The sequence below is a fragment of the Podarcis tiliguerta genome (genome assembly GCF_965153285.1).
Source record: "Podarcis tiliguerta genome assembly, chromosome: 1".
In the NCBI taxonomy this organism is placed as follows: domain Eukaryota; kingdom Metazoa; phylum Chordata; class Lepidosauria; order Squamata; family Lacertidae; genus Podarcis; species Podarcis tiliguerta.
The window spans coordinates 90,803,609-90,816,072 of NC_139534.1; the positions used below are offsets into that span (position 1 = coordinate 90,803,609).

The 12,464-nt window shown below is 44.9% G+C and overlaps 1 protein-coding gene across 5 annotated transcripts in view; it reads right to left on the reverse strand.

Annotated features, from left to right (window-relative positions):
- Nucleotides 1-12,464, reverse strand: part of MIDEAS (mitotic deacetylase associated SANT domain protein) — a 74,325-nt gene that overhangs the window by 44,642 nt on the left and 17,219 nt on the right. Inside the window, exon 1 of one of the 5 annotated variants that reach the window (XM_083398143.1) lies at nucleotides 9,241-9,903. The exons of 3 other annotated variants lie outside the window; for them this stretch is intronic. The gene's annotated coding sequence lies outside the window, so the exon portion shown is untranslated. Of the gene's footprint in view, nucleotides 1-9,240; nucleotides 9,904-12,464 lie in introns of those variants that run through there. One more of the 5 variants, XM_083398142.1, reaches the window with a different exon arrangement.

Genomic DNA, 12,464 nt, shown 5'->3' on the forward strand with positions numbered 1-12,464 from the left:
TTTTTAAGGTGTCACTGCAGAGAGGGGGAGGGAGTACTTATTACAATGTCTAGGTGCTGTTTTGTAGTTTGGAAAGATATTTTGGGAATGGCCATGATAAAAAAAATTAATCCTGATAAATCTCACCATTAATCCCTACTTAATAACCAAATCAAACTCTGTTTGTGTTGCATAAACAGGAAGGTGGTGAGACTTCTCAAACCAGCAGCTGCAAAGAGAGTTTGTTAGGGTGTGTAGCAAAGAAAGCGGCATGCAGAATACAGTGGTGCCCCGCAAGACGAATGCCTCGCAAGACGGAAAACCCGCAAGACGAAAGGGTTTTCCGTTTTGGAGGTGCTTCGCAGGACGAATTTCTCTATGGGCTTGCTTCGCAAGACGAAAATGTCTTGCGATTCCTGGGGTTTTTTTCTGCTCCCCACCCCCTTTTTCTAAGGCACTAAGCTGCTAATAGCCTTTTAGCAGCTAATCCGCTAATCCCTTAAACCTTTAATAGCCGTTAATAGCCGCTAAACCGCTAATAGCGCTAATCCGCTAATGGGCTTGCTTCGCAAGACGAAAAAACCGCTAGACGAAGAGACTCACGGAACAGATTCTTTTCATCTTGCGAGGCACCACTGTACAATGGAAAAGGGAAACTGCACACACCTGGAATAGGGCAGGTAGGCTGGAGATGAGGCCTCCTACAGAAAGGGGAAGCAGCACCGCAGATTTTATTTCAGCAGAACTCAATTTGTTGCATTTGTTTTGTCTATCTACTTGATGGTTTAGAAATCGCTCTGACAAATGAGATAGGGCTCACTTTAGCTTAAGTATTGCTTACTGTTGTGAGAAATACTAGTAATTTGAGCTGGCTGGTGCATGGTCCAGCAAGACCCAGAGAAAGTAATCTATACAATCATGACACAAAAGTACACATTTGTTCCTTTTGGAAACAAGTTAGTTGCTAACGATTAACAGAGCTGTTAACTAGGCTATTTCTGGCTCTTCTCTTTGGAACTGCCAAGAAGGTAGTTGCTACCAACAGAAAGCAGTGTTTACGTCAGCCATGCAGGAACTGCAGCCGGCCCTGGAGTTGGAACAACTAAACATGGAGTTGGCCAGAAGTTCTCCTCGTTCTTGTGTTCCCAGAGCCAAGACAATGCTGTTGCTGCTTGCACCAAGAACAAAATAAACTGGCATAAACAAGCTAAACTATGGAAACTAGAGACAATTCCCAAGCTTAAATTTGCTTTGTTTCTGCATGGTGGTAGTAGGGAGGGAGAGGCAGGAGAATGCAGCCTTTGCAGGAATGCAGGAGAGTATTTGCACGGCAAAGGTAATCTTTGCTCCCTCTTGGACTTTCCACTTCAGTACAAATCAGTATCTAGGCCAAGAGTGAGAAGCAAGGCAGCTTTAAAGCTTTTACACTGTACGGTGGGTCAGAATGTGAAGGCTATGCAGAATCGCTACTGACACAGGGTCCCTCAAAGGGGTAACAAAGCTGTAACAGGAGGTGAGAAGGGGGTGCAGAGATCCGAATCTGGGGTTTGGGGTAGGGTTGATCAGCAACTTTGCTCATTTGCACATGCTTTGCATGCATAACATCCCAGGTTCAATCCCAGGCACTTCCAGGTAGGACAAGAAACAGAAGGAAACTCTCGTTATTGCCTGTCCACACAGATAATGCAGAGCCAGATGGACCACTGCTCTGGTTCAGTATCAGACAAATTCTTATGTTTCTGTCTCCTCCACTGCAACCAGGAGTCGTGGTGAATAAAATCAGAAAGACACAAGTCAGGACTGCCATCATCTGAATCTTAACCCAGCCAATATTTTTCATGTTATTAATATTCTGAATAAGAAAAATGATAAAGGATAAATGTATCTGGTCACTTTAATTAAATTAAAGAAGCAGTTTAGGGTTGATTCAGCCAGACACTCTTATAGACATATATGCCTCTCTGGATACATCAGCCACGAAATCCAAAACTGTTTTTTTTTTTAATACATGGCTACTGATTTAAATTCACAGGGGACCTGAAACTGAAAGGAGGCTTGGTAATGAGAAGCTTGGAACTTATTGCAGAGATTTGACTTCCTCAGAGAAGACACAGTTCACACCATTACTTGCACCAAAGAAAGGCAAAGAAATGGCTGAATGCTTCCGATGGCTCACTGCCATCCTACATCTCATTGTCAAGCCATATTCTCAAACGCAGAGGTTCTGCAAGCTTAGCTTCTGCCCCTTATGACTGAACACGATGACAAAAGCTTACACATTCCCAGCGCTATAATTCTGCTCCACAAGTTCTGTGTTGCAAGCTGGAGGTAGGCAGAAGATGAGGAAGAGGATGTTTCAACACTTCAGGAAGTGACAGCTACAACTGCAGCCAAAGTTCCCGTGCCATTTTTCTGGGTGGTTGTTGTTGTTTTATCCAGAGAAATAAGTTTTCAGCCTTGCTCTTGACCAAATCTAAACAAACCTATAGCATCTCACTTGACACCAGGAGCGATTGCCTACTGGGGGACTATTATTACCAATAACTTAAACTCTCATCAAGATGCACAGAGGAGAAAGTCTCACAAGTGGATATATTTCAAACCCTAAAACACCTTGTAAACTGCATACCTTGGTAAAAAACCGGACATAAAGTATGTATACCAGAGACAATGTACTACATCTAATAAATACAGTATTTCCTTGGTAATCCAGAGTCCAACTAGTCACATTCTGCACACACTGGCATTTTGGAAACTTTTCCAAGGATAGGAACGCCCTATATGGATTTCACTCTAGTAGTCCAGTCAGGAGTCAAAATGACACTGTAAATGGAGCAAGTTTCACAAAGATACTGTTATCTGCCATATCAAGGTGGGGGGAAATGCTTCTGGCCACAGCTGTCACAAGGCAATCAACAGTAGCCCAAAGTCACACATCTCCAACAAATGAAGGAGCCGAAAGCTTGGCGGTTAACATCTTCCAGCTGCTTCTCCTGTTACCGCAGCTTCTTTGGATTCAACTCCAAGTCAGTTCACTTTCATCCAAGCACTTAACAGCCACAGATTTAGCAGAGTGCAGTTCATAAGAACTGGCCACCAAGAGAGGTGAATTAATACAGGTTTCATCCACCCAAACTAAGCAGTTTTGACTTCCACCATTTTCAGTGGAAAAGGACATACACAGATCTCAGAGAAAAAAGCAGGACCTAAAAGTGGTTCAGCTGGATTGTAACTATAATATGCTTTATTAAAAATGAAGTCTTGAGGCACCTTAAAGACTAATAAATTTATAGTGTCAAACTTCCAAGGACTAGAATCCACTTCATCAGTAGCATTTAGTATCGCTCTAAATTGGAAGGTATATTAGGGGTGGAAAAATGTGAAGAGTAGGGTCAGAGGGAAATGAAATGCCAAAATTTTAATACAGTATAAGGTTTTGTGAATGGTAAAAGATAAAGGACTCCTGACAGTTAAGTCCAGCTGCAGATGATTCTGGGGTTGCAGCGCTCATCTCGCTTTACAGGCTGAAGGAGCCGGTGTTTGTCCGCAGACAGTTTCCCCGGGTCATGTGGACAGCATGACTAAGCCACTTCTGGCGCAACAGAACACCAAAACCAGAGCAGCGCACGGAAACACCGTTTACCTTCCTGCCAGAGCAGTACTTATTTATCTACTTGCACTTTTTGGCATGCTTTCGAACTGCTAGGTTGGCAGGAGCTGGGACCAAGCAACTGGAGCTCACCCTGTCACAGAGATTCAAACCGCTGACCTTATGATCTGCAAGCTCAAGAGACTCAGTGGTTTAGACCACAGCGCCACCCGCGTTCCTTTTTTGAATGGTAGCTAAACATTATTTTACATATGCTTAAGCTATAATGTACCTGCCACACTCTGTATTAGTTCTCCTCTGCAAAGTGTCAGTGTGGGGTCTTGCTGAACACTGTACCAAAAGCACCATTGATCAGCAACAATTGTAAACCCCCGTTCAGTGCAGCCCCTGACCAACATAATGCCATCAGGTGTATGACAGGTGGGCATGGCAAGGCTGAGACAACCTCAAGGGTCAAATGTCCTAATGTACCTTATTAGGCCCACACGCCAGAGCTTCCCCAGCACTGTCATAATAAATGTCTTTGTCATTAAGGTGCCCAAGACTTTCTTGTTATTATTGAGACAATAAACTTACACAGCTACCCCTCTGAAAAATGTTGCATTAGGAGTCAGCTGCAAAAGCACTACATCCAAATGTTAAGTACTTCACTTTTGCAACCCGAAAGTGTTTAAGACAAAACAAAATTATCCCCATCTTCATAAAATAAGAGGAATAAAGTGCATTGGAAGGATAAACCCATGGTTATATAATGATGTAGTGGCAGGGATATGTTATATAATCTAAGAATAGCACTCATATGAATCCTAACTGATAAAGGTCAAAGAGAGGGTAAACACCTACTTTCTAGTTACCTATATAAATTTCCCCCTTTTACTTTAGGCATTCACTACCTGTTCTGACAGGCTGTGCAATGACAGAACAATACAAAGGTTTTGTAATTTGTACTTTATAGATCTGTCCTTCAACATTCTACTTGGCCCCATGCAAGTGACCAAATTTTACAATGTTCATCTGCATGGCCGATAGGCCAGGAATAGGGTAAATGATTTTGAAAGTTGCCAGCATCATAAAAATCTGAAAATTACGTTTCCACACTGAAAGCCTGATGAGTGCATTCTTGTTCAGAGCCTTCATCGATGCAGGTTTTTGTTTTTTTTGTTAAATTCTAGTCTTTGTTATTTTTAACTATCAGCACCAATTACAGCTCCTATGTGCTCAAGGTCAACAGTCTTTCTGTGTATAACTGCATCAACTATGAGATGACTTGCACAGCAAGCCAGGCCACAGTGCTACAGGTGAGCACTCCCACCTCTGCACCTGATTCACAGTTCCACCAATGCCCAACAACTGTGGCCTTCAGAAATTATTCTTATCCGGGAATGGATATTCCCCTCATGAGAAACTAGGAACATTCACACCACATTCCTGACCATTTTGAGATTATATACTAAGAGCTCTCTTCATGAGATCTACTGCAGGGTATCCAAATACAACCAAGGTTAAGAAATAATTTATTTAATTTTTAGAAGTCACTTGTTAAATAATACTTTAATGTGTTTTTACATTTCAGTTATGATAAGTATTTTTTTATGGTTCCATTTTAAACAAAGCCCATACAAATGTTAAATTTGAATCTTATCATTCAACTTATGCTCCTTTAATCAAACAGATTTGCAGTTTGCTTTTCTATGGAAAAAATTAAAAATAATGGAGAAAAATAACTGATTTTCAAGCCAGGAATTGTAAATATAATGAAACAATTCATGCATTACAGTAGTACCTCCGGTTGCGGACAGGATCTGTTCCAGAGGTCCAGTTGGATCCTGAGGTTTCCACAACCTGAGGACCGCTTCTGCGCATGCGCACATGGCGAAACCCAGTCAAATACTTCTGGGTTTCGCATCCTGAAGTTTACATAACCAGAGGTACTACTGTATATCAATTATTACAGCAAATTATTAGTATTTAGGACACCAAGCAGTGCAAACATTTACTTTCCATCTCATGGAGAAACACTGTTTTGTCCAATCATTACCAGCCTTTCCTTGCAACATTACCCACAATCCTGCACACGTAACTTTGCACTGGCTTGTGACTTCTCTTCAGTCTTGCATCCTTGCAACTGTACAGACACTTGAACAAAAATCTAATAATTTCACAGTGATCCCCCCCCTCCTTATCTCTAAACAGAAAAAATTGTGCAGCACAAAAGACATGTGGGTTGCATGACCGGACATTTCAGATGATGCTCGTATAAACTGGAAGTATAAAACTCTTTACCAAGTTGCAAACCAATATGCTTTCATTGTTACAGTAAACCAATTAGTATGCATTCTTGGGCAGGAAATGCACAAATTAGAAAAACCATACACTTTGATTTAAATCCACAACAAAATACAAGAACAAGGTTAGAGAATACTGCAGGGCCAGACCTAAAAGTCATGCAGACATGTAGAGAGCAACGGTCACCAAAAAAAGAACCCAGGACAGCACATTCAGATAGATCCTGGAAGTGTGCAGGGAGAAGAGACAGTGTTGTTGCACCCAAATCAATTCCACCGACTCCAAATTTATAGAGATGCAAGACTTGTGTTAACAGCCCACTATACTCCTTCATCAAAAGTTACCCTAATGTCTCAGCATCTGGAGACTTCTATGCCATAGAAAGGTTCCCACAATTAGTGCCAAAGCACTCTACCAGTACATACATAGTTGCATGCCTTCTGCCATTCAGGCCCCTTCCCATCATCCACATAATAAGGAATCCTGTCATCAAGTTCATTCTTTAGTAACCCAAAGCCTCAAGCCAGCATAGTTTGCATAATTTCTGAAGACAAAGGAACAGACTAAAAAGTCATTGCAATCACACCCATGGAGGGATAAAGGATCTCTTTCTCAATCCCAACAAGTTCAATATAAAAGGTTCAGCAAGTTACTAAGCGTGCAAGAAGTAAATGGTTCACCTCAGTCTGCCCACAGCCTTCATCAACATGGCCCCCTCCAGGTTCTACGGACTACAACTCTGTGCTGGCTGGGACCAATGGGAATTGTAGTCGAAACTATCTGGAGATCACCATGTTGGCAAAGGTTGAATTAACTTATACTAAGCTTGGAGACACTTTAAGATTTTAGCAAAGCCACTAGTAGTCTTTTAAACAGATTTCTGCATTTGATTACATTGCCCTGGCAGTCCCAACAAGGTGATAAAAGTTCTTAAGAACAGTGTGCGCATATCTTAAGCCTAGACAAGAGTTAATGTACTTGAAGGCCATTCTTCAGGCATATTCTTGGCTTCCTAGTGTTCCTATTTCTGGAAAATAAGGGGTGTTGACTTATTTCTTTAATGTAGTATTTTTCCAAATTTCTACCTTCAAGAAACCCTTACATTTCCACTGCAACATGTGTACAAAGGATCCTCTGCAATTTTGGCATGGAGTGTGGCCAAATCACTTGGGCTAACCCATCGCAGAGGAAGTCAAACCATGTGTAGTTCCTGTATTGCTTCAGCCTAAACTCTTCTATTTACAGCAGCCTGGAAGCAATCAATGAACTTATCTGTGATTCTGAAGTCAGCCCTAGGCAAAAGCAAACTTTATCGACACATCTGCACACATGAGAGACATTGCACAGGAACAGGCAGTACAACCACCGGGCAAGGCATGAAACCCAAAGCTTTTTTTTTTTAAAAAAAGGTGCATTTAATTCTGTGTATCAGAAGACAATACCTCTCCTGTATAAACATGCAGATTCTCTTGAGATAAGACCATCTAAATGAGCCTTTACACAAATGTCCCCAAGAAACATACTTTTGCTGAAAGCTGCCCATCTCAGAGCCAAAACACAACTACTAGAAGTTGTGGGCTTCCGATTAAACTGCATGTTGGAAGATGCAGGACAGATTTTATTATTTTGAAGTGCTTGTTCACACAGTGCATATCAAGAACTACTAGCCAGGATAGCTATGTTCCACCTCTGCTGTTGTCAGAGGCGTTATGCCTCTGAATACCAGTTGCTGGGAACTGAAGATGGGCAGAGTTGCTTGGGGGTTTCCCACAGGCACCTGGCTGGCCACTATGAGAACAGAATGCTGCACTAAATAGGCAATTGGCCTGATCCAGCAGGCTCCTCTTATGTAGGATGCAGCACTTGTCAAGTACAAGGACCTATTATGCTCCTCTAGTTAATAGCAAATCTCTCTCATTGATTTCTACAGGAACTAGAACAGCTTCGATGATGTCACCTGCCAGAACTATGGCCATACGCCCTGGCAAGTCACCACGACTGTGATTACACATATCTTTCAACATTGCTGCCACTTTTGCTCCAGCGGCTGGTGGATTGCAGGATGAGATCACAGTTCTGGGACCCAGGAGTCACCTGGACTTTAAACCACCACCTTGACTCCCTTCACATCCCTTATCTCATTCTCTAAAAATTTATGAGCACACTGGGACTTAGCTGCCCGTAGGAGCACATTCTACAGGTTTGCTAGCCGTATGCTCCTATGGGCTGAAACAAGTGGGCAATTTAGGAACTAAACCACCCTGTATTTTAAAAAAGAGTATCTCATTCTGCAACCCCAATGCTTGCAAAAAGCATGAGATGCAGGAACCACTTTACACAAGCACAACTTTTAAGCTTCCGGACAGGAATGAACGGCTGCTCTGAAACTCGCAGCCCTCCCCCCCCCCAAACTAGTAAATAAAGACTTGCGGCCCATCTCTGCACGCGCGGGGCGGTGCATGTTGCTCTTAACAAAATGGAAAATCTGCACAAGAGAGTTCCAAGATTTTGTGTGTGTTTGGGGGAGGGGGGAAGTTGGCATTGCAATTCCCCATTAAAATACTGTGGTAACCAGGGGTAAGAGAAGGGAAATCGGAGTGGAGGGGGGGAAAGAGCAGATAGGGGAATCTTGCACGACTTCCACCCTCAGACACAAAGCATTGCTTAAATTCCACTTCGGGATTTACCCATTAATCAGGAGCAAAGGATTAGGGTGAATTATATGCGGCGGCGACCGGGAGGGTGGGGAGTGCATGGAGGCAGCGTCGTTTTGAAAGCGCGACGTCTTTGGTCAGAAATATGTCCATCTCATGGCCAAGAGAGCGAGCGAGCAAAGGCCATTCCAAATCACCTCTTTCCACTTCTTACTCCCGTTTAGAAGCTGCTCCCATCTGACAAAGGGAACGTTTTGCAAAACACACAAACACGAGAGAGAGAGAGAGCACTCCGCCTGCGTCTCATTTCCCGGTTCTGAAGGGAGGAAACCTCCTTTCCGCGGCCGCCCCTGAGCAGCGCCGAACTGCGTAGCTGCACAAACAAGAGTGAGGCAAAACGCAGGGCTCGCAGGAGGCAGACTGGCAGGCTTTAAAGAAAACAGGAAAGGCAAGCCAAAAAGTTCCCCCCAAAGCCCTCGATTCGCCCTCCCCACTCTAACTCTTCCATCCACTCCTTGCAATATATATATATTGCAACAAATCTAAATATATATTCCACGGCTGCAAGCACACAAGCACCCTTTCTTCCCCACACGCTGCGGCTTCTTCTGGTTTCCAGCACCAGCTCTGCGCTGCAAAGAACAAGCGGAAGAAAAGCAGAGGCCCTGCTCCGGACCGTGCAGACGTCCCCCCTCTCGCTTTCAAACTTACCTCCTTGTTCTCAAGCGCCAAATAAAAGCCAGGCGAGTTCCCATCGCTCTTCTTCGCTCCAGTGCTTCTCTGCTGACGGTTTAAGTGCCAAATCCAAAAAGCAACAAGCGACTGAGGAGGAACAGACCTTCCCGCTACCCCCCCCCCCCGTCAAGGCTCTCTTGGAAAGAATGCAGGAAGTTTCCTTGCAAAGATCCCGTGCACAAGTTGTCAGCCTGCTCGGTTGCTCGCTCTCTGCGCACAAAGTCCTGCAGTATTTGCTCGCTGCCGCCCGGGATGTGGAGAGCCCCGGTTTGCTGTTGCTGCTGCTGCCCTCACCGCCGCCAACCGCACGTTGCAGTGTCAGGATTGCAAGTCTCTGAGTCACAGGATTTGAGATCACAGCTTGGGGAGCAGAGCGGTGGGGAGGGGAGAGGAGGAGGAGGAGGAGGGAAGAGAAGCTCCTTAGCTACGAAGGAGGCAGCAACTGCAGCAGCAGCAGCCACAGCAGAGAGCGCTGGCTTCCCACCCACCCGTCTCCCCGCCTCCTTCTGAGAACCAAGAGATTGCACAACTCTCAGGAAAGGAAATTAGGAGCAGCCACCTCCTGCAAAACACATATGCCCTGCTGCAACAGAAGTAAAACCAGCTCTTCCACTTCATCAGCACAACTGGCTCCCGCTCAGGCTCCCCCACCCGGCAGCAGGCCTAAGCCACGCCTATTTCCTGTGGCCATATAAGGCAAATAAAGTTGTTGTTTTTTTAATGTATCATATAATAACCACCCCATGTAACTCAACACTTTCGTTCGTGCGTGCCCGTCTGTGGCTATGAGATGGAGACAGTGGGCCCGTCCGTCCAAAAGGTTCGGTTGCCAGGAAGATCCAGTTGCTCTGGCACGCATTGCTAGCATCTCGATGCAGCTACAAGGTCAGGGGGAAAGAGCCTGATCACGTTACTGGAAACGCTGTTTTGCCAGGAATAGTGCTGACTTTTTCCCGTTTGGAGGGACGTTTACTTTTGCTCTCTCCTTGCTTTTATAGGCTAAGCCCGTAAATCAGGCTTGTGCGTGATTTTTGCATGGGGGGGGGGAGAGACACATCAAAACAAAAGCCCCAGTCAAAGCGCTGGAAACTCACATTTGGGCGCAGGAAATGGAACGGGGCGCGGGGGGCGAAAATGGTGTAGGAGGGCCACCAATATGATTAGAAGCGCAAATTTCCCGGCTGCATCCTGAAGGGGTGCAGGCCGATACCAGGCAAGCACGTGCCACTTCGTTCACGGGGGGGGGTGTTAAGCCCAAGTAAATCTGCGCAGGATTTCCCCCCCCCCCGACGTTATTGCATGGGAATAAAATCCCCACGAAATGTCTTGCGCCCGATCCAGATTAAAAAGGCGTATAGGATTGGGCTGTCAGGACTTTCACAACGAGGCACTCACGCGCCCCTACTTGAACCAGCTACTCTAGTAAGTGCCACGACATTTCCTGCCGTTTGCACAAATGCAAACCAAAAACAAAATTCAGACGGGAAGGTGGGGGTGGGAATTGTCACCAAAAATGTGGGAAGCAGGAAGGGTGAGCAGCCCAGAGTAAAACACATCGCTGGATTCGAGTATCGAGAGGCCTCTGAGTTGCTTTGCTGTGACTCATCGCTTGTTCTTGTGCAACAGCTCCAGCTCCTTTATGTATGTGAAAGAAGGCTATTGATAAGCCCTCCCTCGGAGAGTTGTGAGTTCCGCAACTGTGTGGCCGTCTTCCTTTGGCGCCTCCCACAAATAATCTGCATCTCCTCCTCCACCACCACCACCGCATTTTCAGTTTTTATTTGCATCTTGCACAGCGCGCGGGATATCCATGCAACAGCAGCTTCCGTTTACTACTACAGCAGGAAAGAAACGTGCATTGCAAATGAGTGCAAGAGGAAGGGACAGTGCTGTGGCAGAACAGGAAGGAATCGAAGCCCTGGTAGCGTGCTGGTTTCTGCAGCCGAAAAGGAAAAAGAAGAAGAGGAACAGCAGCCTCATAACAGCTGGGCAAGAGTTCTGTCATGTACCATCTTGCAGAGGCATTCACCGCATTCCTCTTCCCGGGAAGAGCCAAATGGGACAGCCCAACACTTGCTAGACAGATGCCTCTAGTCAGGAGGAGATTTGGAAAATTCAAATCATCCAGCTACAAGCAGTGGTGCAAAGTAGCAGAGTTTAGGCAGGCCTAGGACTTGCGATCGGCGGTTCGAATCCCCGCAACGGGGTGAGCTCCTGTTGCTCGGTCCCTGCTCCTGCCAACCTAGCAGTTCGAAAGCACGTCAAAGTGCAAGTAGATAAAATAGGTACCACTCCGACGGGAAGGTAAACGGTGTTTCCGTGCGCTGCTCTGGTTCGCCAGAAGCGGCTTAGTCATGCTGGCCACATGACCCGGAAGCTGTCTGCGGACAAGCACCAGCTCCCTCGGCCTATGGAGCGAGATGAGCGTGCAACCCCAGAGTCGACCACAACTGGACCTAATGGTCAGGGGTCCCTTTACCTTTAAGTGTGAATTTGCCATAAGGCGACATATAAGGAGATGCCAGAACACAATAAGAAGCTGATGGATCAGGCGAAAAGGACTATCCATTCTTGCACTCTTATGGTCAACCAGATACCCATGCAAAGCAACTGGTATTCATAGACCTACTGTCTCTGATAGAGGAGGTAGAACAACAGCCTGTCTCTAGGGTGGATAGACCTAACAGATAGACCGCAATCCACCAGTGGGCCATTGATCAATTTCTGGTGGATTGCACAGTGTCTGTTGATAAGTTGGAGTCCTGGAAATAACTTTGATTGGATATAGAAAAAAATACTTTTTTATTATTTAAGCTTTTATTGAACTTATTCAAGTAATACTTTTTGCTTTCCCTGACCACCACCCCCTGCTTACAGATAGATAAGCCTGCCAACTGAGGATAACCATTCATGCATCTGATACAGTGGCCTCTATTGGCCTTATGCCATAATAAATTTGTTAGAAATTGCTTAAGTAAATAAATGACTTACACTGCCATCACAATTTCAAAACACACAAATGCAGCAGGAATAAAACACCCCGCTAATTTATAAGCAGCAGCAATGATGTTTCAAAGCACAGCATATGATAATTAACCAAAACAGACTTTGATAAAAAAATGTCTGTTAACTTCTGTTCCCTAGGAAGGGAATTCCAAAGATTAAGAGAAATCAGTAAAAAGTCCCTGTCTCTTTAATAT